Source organism: Mesitornis unicolor, unplaced genomic scaffold (assembly GCF_000695765.1).
Source record: "Mesitornis unicolor isolate BGI_N332 unplaced genomic scaffold, ASM69576v1 scaffold45394, whole genome shotgun sequence".
Taxonomy (NCBI): Eukaryota; Metazoa; Chordata; class Aves; order Mesitornithiformes; family Mesitornithidae; genus Mesitornis; species Mesitornis unicolor.
The window spans coordinates 11,946-23,834 of NW_010181599.1; the positions used below are offsets into that span (position 1 = coordinate 11,946).

An 11,889-nucleotide genomic window follows, 5' to 3' on the forward strand; every position below is an offset into this window, starting at 1 on the left:
AATTAGATTTCATCTATAAAACATATTAACCTCTCAGTTGTATGATTAAGGTGTCAGAATTACCTACTGCCCACACTGCGTCATGTCAAGTTGGAGAAGCTGAAGCTAAAAGAGGAAAAGTAACTTTCAGTGTAACTCCCTGCCTATACCTTCCATACAGGACAGGTTTGAAGCCGCAGCTGCCAAAAGCCCTCACCCCCCCTCGCCCCATGGAGGGCCTGGCGCTCTGGGGAGGCCCAATTGGAGCTCCCCAGGGCCCGTGGCTGCACCGCACTGCGGCGTGGCAGATCTGACCGCCTCAGCTTAGGCTGCTGCCACAAGACCACGAATGACCCAGTGGAGACACAGGGGTGTTCCTTTCTGGAGGAGCTGGGGTGCTAAACAGACCTCACAGTGCCTACAGAGGATCTGTAAAGTGCCTGCTGGGCAGAGTGAAGTCACTTCCAGGATCATCCAGATTGAGTGAGAGTCACTGTAATGATTATTTTCATCATCACAACTTCATTTAACAAGAGATTAGTATCTCCCCTGAGCAGCAGTACAAGCCAGCAGCAAGGCATAATTCAGACTATTGCTAACTTTGGACAATTTTTCCCTGTTCACGAGTTTGGATGTGAGGGGGTCCTGAACTCTGACTTTGGACCAGTTTTGACCTGTCCCTGCCTTTCTTCATGTGAACTGTGTACCTCCTGCTCCCCAGAAGCATGCTTTTTTCTCTTCTATAAGATGACACGTAAATGTTTCTTTTGTAGAAAAAGTAACTGAGAGAAAGCTTGTTCTGGGATAACGCATTTCCTCCTCAAAGACCACCAAATGGACAGTGGCCAGGAATATCGAATAGGTAAGAAAACCCCCACTGGTTTAATGTTCATCTAAGCACAACCCAAAGTTTAGCACGGATGGCATTTCTAAAGGAGAGAGACAGAGACTCACATTTTGTACTTGGTGCTGAGCAAACAAATGCAGCAACCTACAGAGTATGAATTGTAACTGCTCTTTCTGGAACCTAGCAAGGAAGCAGTAGGAGTCTGAAAATGGGACATAGGAGGAATTGGGGAGGTCCAGAGGGAATTGTTTATGATAAGGGAGATGAGGTGGGGAAGAAACGAAGTTCCAGCTCCAGAGTCTTGTCTTTTAGGTAACGGCTGCCCTTTGGAGCCATGAAGCCAGGCAGTCCCTGCGCAGCCTCGCTGCCTCCTCCCTGCGCCCTTGGCTGCTTTCCCCTGCAGTCACTGCTCCTCCTGGGGTATGGCTTCCCCCATGGGCTCTGGGTATGGCCTCTCAGCTCTTCCTCCTCTTCTCTCTGCCTCCGTGCTTCCGTGTTAACTCTGGGACGTGCAGATCCCCTTCTGCACTGGGACACATCCCCTGAAAATACGAGCTGCTGTTCTGAGTTACCATTTAAGCCATTACTCGCTTAAGGAAGCTTGCCAGAGTCAGCAGCCAGCAATAATGTATTTCTCGTATGCAAACTGTCTCCTCAATAACAAAATACTCCTCTATTCCCCATTTTGTCTCTGTGGTAGCTGGATTTTCTGGGGATGCGTTTCATCTGCAACACAAATCCCTACAATATGGTGGTGACACAAGTTTAGCCGTTGCTTTTGTGAGATTCGGTTAATATCACGTAAAAAATGGTTCTCAGATTCTGCACACAGACAGGTTTATGTAAAATATATAAACATTTGTCCAAGTTGTTACAGATTGCATAAATACGGCATTTTTACTGTTGCATTTACAGATGTGCATGTACATTGATGTGCAAAAAATCACAACTTGATTACAGTCTTTGAAAGGTACTTGAGCTTCGCAGCCAAGTAACGCCATGAAGGAAAAATGCCCACCAAAGAATTCAAATAGCAAACTTATAACATGGTTTAAATTCATAACAAAATCTCAATGTCTTCTCAGTAAAACTTTCACACATTTAAAATAGTTTGTATTCATTTTATTTGTATATGTCAAAATACATTTTTTTTTCCAAAATAGTGGGTTTTGCAACTAGTTTCATGCAGATACAAGGTCTGCTCAGTACTACCAATAAAATCAATATAGCACAGTAGCCATTCATTTTTTTTTAGATATAAAGAATAAATAACCTAAATATAAAACACTAAAATATTAGAAACACGTATTTAATCATTCACAGGCACCCAAACTTTACCAAATATAATCCAGAATATGCCCAACTGTCTTGTAACAGAACTCGGTACGCTGCAGCCGTTCTGCTCTTCGTGTTAGCGTAAGACAAGGGAAGTCCCAATGGTTCAGCCCCACCTCTCGGACAGATCCGTCACGCTGAGATCTCCCAAACCATCCGTGTACCTTTGAAATCGAGAATCCTGAGCTTGGTAGTAAGAGCACAACCTTACATCTCCAAAAAACCAATCAACAGAGAGGACATCATGTCTTCCTTACCAAAACCTATCCCGCCCCTGGAAAGCTAACCCCCGCCCCCCCAGTCGGCAGTAGAACACAATGACCTTTTTTAAATGAAGGGGTACAAATTCACATTTAATATAGTATACAATAGAATCAATAATACAATAGCTACTACAAGCTTTACAATGTACAATTTGTTTTAATGGCTGATCTGTTCAGTGGTTTTAGGCAATAAACTATGTGCCAGTAGGATGCCGTATTTCGAATGGTTTAGTGAAAATATAAAAGCTGTTCCTAACAAAAGCGATCTTCACTTAAGTACTTTTTTTGTTTTTAAAGGCCACTGAAATGTATAAAATGGTCTGACACGACGGTGTTATCAAACTGGATGCCTTCTCACATGGCAACAACAGTGCATATAAACATTAATGTGAGTGTAATGGGTTATGCTTTTCAAATGATTTAGTACATTACTTTGGCTAGCACAACAGTTTTGGACAGCACTCAGATAAATACAGGTATGTGAAATGTAGTGAAGCAGTTATATTTATGCATTTTTTTATTATGGTGAACACTATCAAATGAAAAAAAAATGGGAGGAAAAGATAATAAAGTATTTTATATAGTTTAGACCTTTTGCAAAGATAGGGCTCCATACAATGTACAATGTCTAAATTCTTTATACCATAAAAATTAATGAACTTTGTTAAACACACTATTCTGGAGTAGCCTAATTTGCATTAACAGACATTTGCAATAGGGAAATATATTCAAGCATGCCACGTGGTGGTCTGAAAAATCAAACCAGTACACATTTATATATACAGCATCACTCAGTACCTGCTCAAATGAATGTGACGATTACAGGATCTAACATCTTCCACTACAAACTTCTTTTTTTTTTTCTTTTCTCTTAAAGTGACCAATAAAGGCAGAAAACAGGACTCTTTAAAATATTTCTAGTTTCAACTGACTTTTAAAGCATTTTGTATAGGAAATAAATGCATATTGCACAAACAGTGAAAGCAAATGTTCCACCAAACATCTCTGTTTCCAGGTGGTTGGACAACACAACTCTAGGTAGCTACATGAATATGTAATTTAAAAGGGTGTGTGGTCTCTGCAAATGGTAAAGCTGTGAAAACACTGTACAGGAAAATCTGGTACATGAATAATTAGAAGGGGGAAAAATCCAAACGTAAGATTTAAAGAAAAACTGAGTATAGAAAAAAAACCTGGGAACTGTGGCACAACAAAAACGTTATTGAGTAACTGTCTTCTGTGAGAGCTGAAAGCTTTTGTTGATGTAAAAGTGTTTATGTACAACTAAGGCTTACTGGTTAAATATCTGAGGCGTATCTGGCCTTGAACACTTTCCTTATTATGCTGTAGCTGTAAACAAGATTTCTCAGTCATTTTCTCTTCTCAGCAGCTGCATTTTAACAGAAACAATGATCTTGATACAAAAGAACACACAGGTAAGAGGGCGTTTGGCAGGATATCTGAAAATGACAGTCTCCAAGGGATCTTCCCACACTTCCAGTGACTGCCATGCTCTGGTCCACTGGAGTTACTAGTGATGTGCAATACCGTTATTTGCTGCTGTAGTAAACCCTTTATTTGGAAAGTTTGCTTATAACTCTGATCAAGGCCCCATTTTCATCTTTTAGCCTCTGGTTGTCTGCCTTCAGGTCTGGTAGCATCTACAAGAAATGAAACACGATGGTTATTTGTTATTACACCCCATGGAAAAGCAGCAAGACCAGACAAGCACTGGGGATAAAAACCTTTATTCAGCTTAAGCATCCTGGCAGCTCTCCCCCGTCATAGCAGCAGCTCAGAGAAATCTCACCTTTCAGCATGATTCGGTTAAGAGTTACAGATTAGGAGTTTGCATTTGCTTGGACGAGGTGCGCTAAAACTCGGTGGTGCAGATGACAAGCCTCTTAACAAAAGCATTTACAGCAGCGTGAGGAAAGTAATTAAATGCTTCAAATTTCAGAGCAAAACAAAAAATATGTTAATTACCAACAATTTAAAGAGGCTTGTCTGTACTGCTCTCACAGTTTCAAAAAACATGCTGTGGCTAAGCGTATCTGCCACTGTGCTCCTGGATGACTTCATCCTGATCAGATACGGTGTGATTCAGCTCATTAGCTCATAGCATCAACCTTCCACCACCAAACTGGTGCTGAAGCGCACATCCCATGATTGAGATCACACCCCTGAATAGCTTGGTTCACTCGGGATCAGATCATTGAAAGAGATCACTGAAACACCAGGCCGCACACGCAGGCACGCAGGTTAGGAGACGGCAAGTTAAGGTTGCCACAGGAGATGGTGACACACAAGCACAGAGGCTGGAGGCAGAAGCCAAGTGAGGTGAGGGTGGGACAGGACCAGACAGGAAAGGAGGACGAGTCAGTGCACAGAGGTTTGTACTGCGGGAATACAACTTGTCAGGGAAACCAGAAGTAATCTCAGCAGTTCTCCATATCTGCATTCACACACTGGTAACAAACCACCTATGATACTCACGGCTGAATTACGTGTATGGTTTCTAGCAGCAGGTTTACACAGGAGGTAACAGCCTATTCCTGCAGGGCGGTTATTCAGTAACCTCAGGTGCAAGTGCACGCAAGAGGCCCAAGTCCAGCTGGTGACCTATCAACAACTGCTGCTGAATTTTTCATGACGAAATGTCCTTGCCACTAGTTTTGTTTCATTTTATTCAAGCAAAATTATACCTTCAACCCCATTATATTCAGAAAATTGTAATGGAACAGAAAGAACTGAGAAGTTTAAAAATGCAGGGTGAATTAACTGCATTACACGAGCCTTCGTTTACCCATTTCCTCCAAAGGACTCCTGTCCACACTCGGTTCACCAGACCCTCCCACAGAGTGAAACACGATGGTGCGCTGAAGATGACCAAGGTTACAGGATCTCTAGTTTACCTGCCAGTATCAGAGTATGTGAAATGAAGATGATAGATGATAAGAGGAAAAAAGCCATCCAATATGGTTGGAATCAGTGATCTTAGAGGCCTTTTCCAACCAAATGATCCTAAACCGAGCTCCTCACAGAGTCAGAGGGAAGCTGCCATTACTGTCAAGTGAGAGCTGCGCTCTGAATAGAAAGTGCTGTGAAATACTGATTAATTTCAAAAACTGTGCCAAGGTGTTCAAAATTAAGCAACACAGGTAATCATTTGGCAATTTTCAAGTATTATCTGTGTAGTTTTTCTAAGGTGCAAAAAGCAACTACTGTTGTTTGATGTACACGTGCTAGGGCTCACACCCAGATAACAGGCGCGTGTACCACGTATCTGTACACGCACCCATGATACCAGGATAAACTTGGGGTTGTTCTGTGACGTGTGTCTGCAAACACCGACAGCCGTTTGCTCAGGCAAAGCAGCTGACACCTTTCCTTCCTCCTCCTTCTGTTAGGGACCTCATACCGAATATCTGTGGTGAAACCACAGCAGCCTTCACGTCGCCACGCTCAAGGGAGCAGGGGAGTCTGCTTTGGTCCTTGTTAACTGCGTATCTCCACAGTTTTTGTTGTGTATGCCTTCCAGTGAAACCCCAAAGTAACTCCAGGAACATCAAATCCTCTTTCAACTCGCTGACTAGGGACCTGCAGCCAATAATGCTTCATTACACGCAGGCAGACCCACAGACTGGCGAACTACTTTAACAAAAAAGCTGCTGTTCAAATGGAGAGCTTTAACGTAAGCCAGTACCATTGTATGTCTGCAAATCTCTGTAGATAGATTTTAATCCTGATTAAACTAACAGGTAGAATAGGTATTAAGGAAGTATTTTCTCTTTTGTTGCAAGTCTGCTGAAGAATAAGAGAAAACTGGTAGAAGACAAAAGCTGTTATGAGTAATAGGAGATTGATCAGGAAAGATAAGCTGAAGTAACCTAAAATACTTACGCTTCTCATCTATCCTAATCCCCACATACTTTAAACCTAGCCAAAGACATTTACACAGTTTTCTTGGAGCAGTGCATTCCTACAGCAGTCAAACTTCTCAAGAGGTGACACCACACACCTTTAATGTGCAGAGGCAGGAAAAAAAGCTTTGCAGTAAATTCAGTAAAATTACATCTACATACTGTACTTAACACTCTCAATTCCAAGTTGTTTCTCACTAAAACAGCAGAGTATCATCCTGTGATGAGATTCTTGGCTAAGATTACAAATGCACTATTTTGCCTCTCTGTGTTATATGACAAGCAAGTGACTTTGCAGTGCTGTCGTTGAGCAAATCATTATTCACTATCACCTAATGTATGTGGAGCCAAGTCAGACCTGTACAGTAATAACAACGTTTGCTGGAGGATTTAACAGGTTTTACATGCAAAACAGCTTTGTAAGTTAAGATTACAAAAAGCTCAAGCACTGTTAAGGTACCTGTTCAGTTTAATCGGGCACACTGCTATGGTTAAGCTACCATCTCAATGGCAAGCCTCTCTCCTCTGTTTCCAGTGCTTTTCTTTTCCTAGCCCAGCTATGATCTCCTGTTGAAAACTCCCCCTCCAAAAGGCAACACTGAATAGTTTTCTGTGGGTTAACACCCTGAGCTGGCTTACTGTGGTTAAAGGAATGCCAGCGCTAGCAAAAAAAGTCGGTATGGACGTGTGGCTGTGGACAGCAGTCATTAGATGAGCTCAGCTGGGCTGAAAACCCACATTGTTAGCTGAAGCTGATGCAAAAGGCTGCCCTAAAGGGACAGCTCTCCCTCCTCTCTCCTTTCTGTGTTAGTTCAGTGACTCAACAACGCTGGGGTGCGATGGATCAGGAAATTTAACGAATATAGGGATTTGTTTTCAGCCAGGTCAGTGAGCTGACTCGACTCGCCCAGCAAGGGTTAACCAAAGGAGCGCTGAGGAATGCAGGGCCTGGACCAGGAACAACCTCTCTATCCACATCCTATTGTTACACCAGCTCCAGGAAGACACTAAGCCAAAGGATAAACCTCTTATTTCATGCCTCTTAGTCTGAGATCAGACTCTGAACAGAATGAAAAAATGTGCCCCCGTTGCCTTGCTGCTAAGTGGGGAGGGAGTGGGCGAGGGGGAGCACTTCAGCAGGAGTCGCTGGGAAGAAAGTTGGTTGGTTTTTTTTTCACCTACAGAACTTAAAAGCTCACTGAAACCTCCACCCTATACATTCTTATGTAAAAGAAGGAAGAAAAGCATATAGATTTGGTGTGGAATAAGACCACAATTTGGTCCTCATAGCAGTTCTGAGTCCTCAGTGAGTTTCTGAAACAGCCCTGCAGTAGCACTAAGCTGGCATTTTTATCCCAGATGCAACTCAAAGCAGTTCATACCTTTAACAGAAGGGGACTGGGCTAGATGACCTAGTAAATGTGAATCAATCTGATACACTAGGCAGGTTTTTTGTGTCTGTGTTTGTACAGTCCATGCATGATGGGATTCTGGACCGTATCTGCAACGCCTATGTATATAGCAATATAAATCAATAACCTTAACTTAGTGCTAAAAGTGGGTATTTTAAGCTGTCTAGATAAAAATAAGGACTGGACAGAACCACACAGGAAGTTAATATGTGACAATATTAATTGAGTTGAGACTATGATATATTTTTGAAAGGAAATGCTTTTGTTCCCTCTAAACACTAAAACACACAAATGTAAGAAATGAAATTGCTAATGCAACTGTTCAGGAATACACTGTACTGAAACCACGTCTCAAACCCTGCTTGGTTGAGACTGGATTTGTATCACTTCTATGCACTTAATTATACTGCAGTGAGAAAGCTCAATCCTTAATTTCAGTTTGTTAGAAAACCAGAGGCAGATTTTTCTATTTGAGCCTTTACTCAAACATGAAAACAAGGGAGTGACTTCAGCGTATCCCAGTACAAACTCAAATCCTTTCAGTTGTTGGCAAAGTTTTAACACGTCAAAGGTCCCCTGGATCACCACCAGTTCATCTTCAGGGAAGCAAGGACAAGCTTGAGTGCTAGTATAGCCAACACCACACCATACCCGCACACCTGGGTTGGTACCAGACACCATGCTTTAGCCACACTCCCACAACCGAGCAGCAGTCAGTCAGGCTCTGACACACAAGTGTTAATGGTAAAACTCTACCCAAGCACAAACTGAATGTCAACACCTGCCTGGCTACACAAAGGAGAAGGCAGAAATTACATGTCCACAGCGCGCAGTTGCCTACAGGACCCTGACAGCTTGGCAACCACTCGGGTCAAGGCCCTATTCTCAGTCACCAGTCGCTCATTTATGTGTCTCAAAGACTGAATCTGCTTTATTTGTTGGAGGTTCTGCAGGAATCAAAGAAATAGGAGTGAAAATGAGAAAAAACACATACACTGCGTATAAAAGAACTAGAGATGAGCAGAATTGAAAGAAAACTTAGGAGAGAGAGTCCTGTTTGAAGCAGATAAGTCGCTGTGAAAGGAAAGTATCAAACAAGTGGCACATTCTTGAAAAGCAATCTAAGAACCAGCAGTGATTAGTCACAGCTTTCCAAAACAGTTCAGGATACATTAACAATGAGAGCTATTCCTGGAATTCTTTACTTCACATCCTAATTGCACAAACTGAATCTCCTATTCAAAAGCCTGCAAATAACGAAACATTTAACATATGCTTTTACACAGCAGTGTAACAAGTGCTAGGAAGAGTATTTAATCTTTGATTCAAAACTTTCACGTATTGCTTATTGAAAGTAAGCTTTTGAAAAAAAAGGCATTACATTTGCATTGTCTGTTCTTCTCGGAAGTCCAACCTTCCCTAACAGGAATTTACAGATTGATGACAGAAACTCACATCCTCTCTCCCACTCTTGGACACAATTATATTCCTATACCAAAGTTTGCTGCCTGCAAGTTTCACTTCTAAAGACCCCTCCAGGAACCACAGACATTGTGTCCTCCCTTACAGCAAACTGCCTTGGCCTGAATCCAAGGGAGCTGGAGGCATCGTGGTTCCCTTCTGCCTACATCTGCCTGTCAGCTTCAACTATTTCAACAAAATGTGCGTGTATCTTAATGAAAAGTATGTGTCAGTTAATGCCATTTCCAAGCACCAGAGGGAGCTCAAAAATGAGCTTGAAAGGAAACTTTATTAATCAATAACAAATATCACTGTGGTACTTACTTTAAAATTTTGGATTGCAAAAATGTTTTGTATTTCACCCTGTTCCACTGGTTTTCTAGTCATGCTTTAATTCTGTCAGTTTGGTTGGCCCTGTCCAGTAGTATATCCAAGGACATAATACAAAACAAAGCTGCCGAATTTCTCACCCTTCTTAATCATATCAGAGGACTTAACGTTGATAAACCAGGAAATGAGAAAAGTCGTACAACAAAAGCCAGAAATGTATTAAAAAAGTATTTTCCTTCAGAGACTCGGTTCATACACAGTTGAAGAAACCTGAAATCAGTGCACGTGGTAAATGGTGCTTATTTGTCAACATCTGAAATCTATCCACTGCTTTTTGTTAACTAAAACCCGATTATTACTCACTCTATACAAATGGGAGTATTCCTTTTGATATTGGTAACTTGCTGTCTACTACGTAATGTGAAGAGCACGAGATAATGGTTGATGCAACATTTAATGCTTAAATACCGGTGGAATTACACCCTACCATTATTTTTCAGTTAATAAACACAGAGTATCACATAAAAAACATAGACTGCAGTTCCCTCTTAATTAGATGGAGATATATTTCACTCCAGTCATCTCTGAATGTCTCTTGTTAGCCAATACGTTATACAAGTGTAAGTTTCAGCACCTTCTTGGAAGTCCTACACATCTGACTGCTTACGCTGGCTACGCTGGCTTACGCTGGTTACAAACTAAATGACATGAGTGATTCTGAAATGCAGCTCTAACTCAGCTATTTTCTAGTGAAATTATAGAGACCAGTAATACTGCCAGACTACGTGTTGCCCTGACACAGTCATACACTTTGTTATTAATATTTTAACATGTAATAGTTTACTTACTTTCAGTTCCTCTTCCATTTCAGATATCCTTCTTTCTAGAGCTCTTCTTTCCTAAATCAAAAGATGTGTGTTAACACTGAACGATACCATTTTTGAAAAATTACTGCTTGTAAATACTGTGGTAACAGTGAAATATTTCAAGATTCAAAGATGATACAACCAAAAGCATAGTGTGGACAGGAAACTTGTGATGGCAGTGATATACAGAAATTTTGTCAATATGGAATTTTGTATCTGAGGAGGAAGAGATACAGAAATTTACATCAAGTCCTACAAAATATACCCCTTCCTTTACACAGATTTAGATAGGTTGCAAGTACCGTTTGTTTGGTTTTATTTTTCATGAGCTAGGCTCAATATACAGTTTAATATACAAGAAATGCAGAAAATTATCAGAAACAAACACGAATAATAAGAGAAACAAGCACAAAAGCATAAGCTTTCATAGACAAGCAAACGTAGCTAAAACATCTGTCCACACTAGAAACTGCAACGCAGTGTGGATACACCCAAATTTACATTAAAGGAGTTCAGCTGAGTACCAGAGAAATGTGGCTACGTCAGACCACCTGCTTTTAAGCAAATGTGTCCTGAAGATTTTCTGCGTTTCTAGTATAGTTTTTTCATTTTTCTTTCTTTTTACCTGAGAAGCAGGAGAAATTACCCTTGTAGAGAACTTCAGGTTGCTGTGATTACCCTGATTACAGTACCCAAGCTAACTTATTGAAAGTTAGCTTAGGGTTTTCTATACTATGCTGCTGTCTGCAGTGCAGACATACTAACGTATTTCTAATGACAGCATTTTGTTTAAACCCGATTTTCAGTACATCTGACAGATGAGTAGCTAATGCAATAGACGTCAGAGCTTTATAGCTTGATTGCTTGCTTTCCTGTGTCAGACAATGCAGTGTGTGTCTCATTGAAAAGCAGCTGCGGTTATCAGAACTCTACATTCAGACTTTTCCAAAGTGTGAAAGGCAAAAGCAACAGATTACTGCGAAGTGGACATATGCATCCGCACACAACGGTGTTATGCAAAGAGCAAGCAGCATTGACTGAGGTGTGTAAAATCTTTGGTTAGATCATACCGCCCAGTAGATACTGACTCTTGCCGGTCACCTTTCAGATATAAATCATTTGAATTTAGTTTAATCATAGTGCAGTTATACCCCAACATTTTCTCATTTTAGCAAACAACTTTAAAGGTTTATCAAAGTAATAATTACTGCAGTTGTTAGTACTTAATGAACTTCACTCCTTTGAGTTAAGACTGTTCCTACCATGATACTGACTGACAGTAATGGGCATAGTAAGTACCAGAAGGTTAACTGCAGTAAGCAAGTGACTAACAAAAAACCCACACCATCTTTCATTACTTAGAACTCTATCAGTTACCTACAAACTCTGTAGAATAACATTTATTATCAGTGCTCTTATATTAAGCAATATTTGAAATTCCTGCAATTACCAAGAGTTGAATGATGAAATAAA

At 40.9% G+C, this 11,889-nt stretch overlaps 1 long non-coding RNA gene across 1 annotated transcript; it reads right to left on the reverse strand.

Moving 5' to 3' along the window:
• Positions 1 to 1,933: 1,933 nt before the first annotated feature.
• On the reverse strand, positions 1,934 to 11,521 carry LOC104539843. Its single transcript, XR_728124.1, has 3 exons — positions 11,487 to 11,521; positions 10,399 to 10,449; positions 1,934 to 4,085 (listed from the first exon to the last, which is right to left on the reverse strand). It is a non-coding gene; the product is annotated as an uncharacterized LOC104539843 (long non-coding RNA).
• Between the last annotated feature and the right edge of the window lie 368 nt (positions 11,522 to 11,889).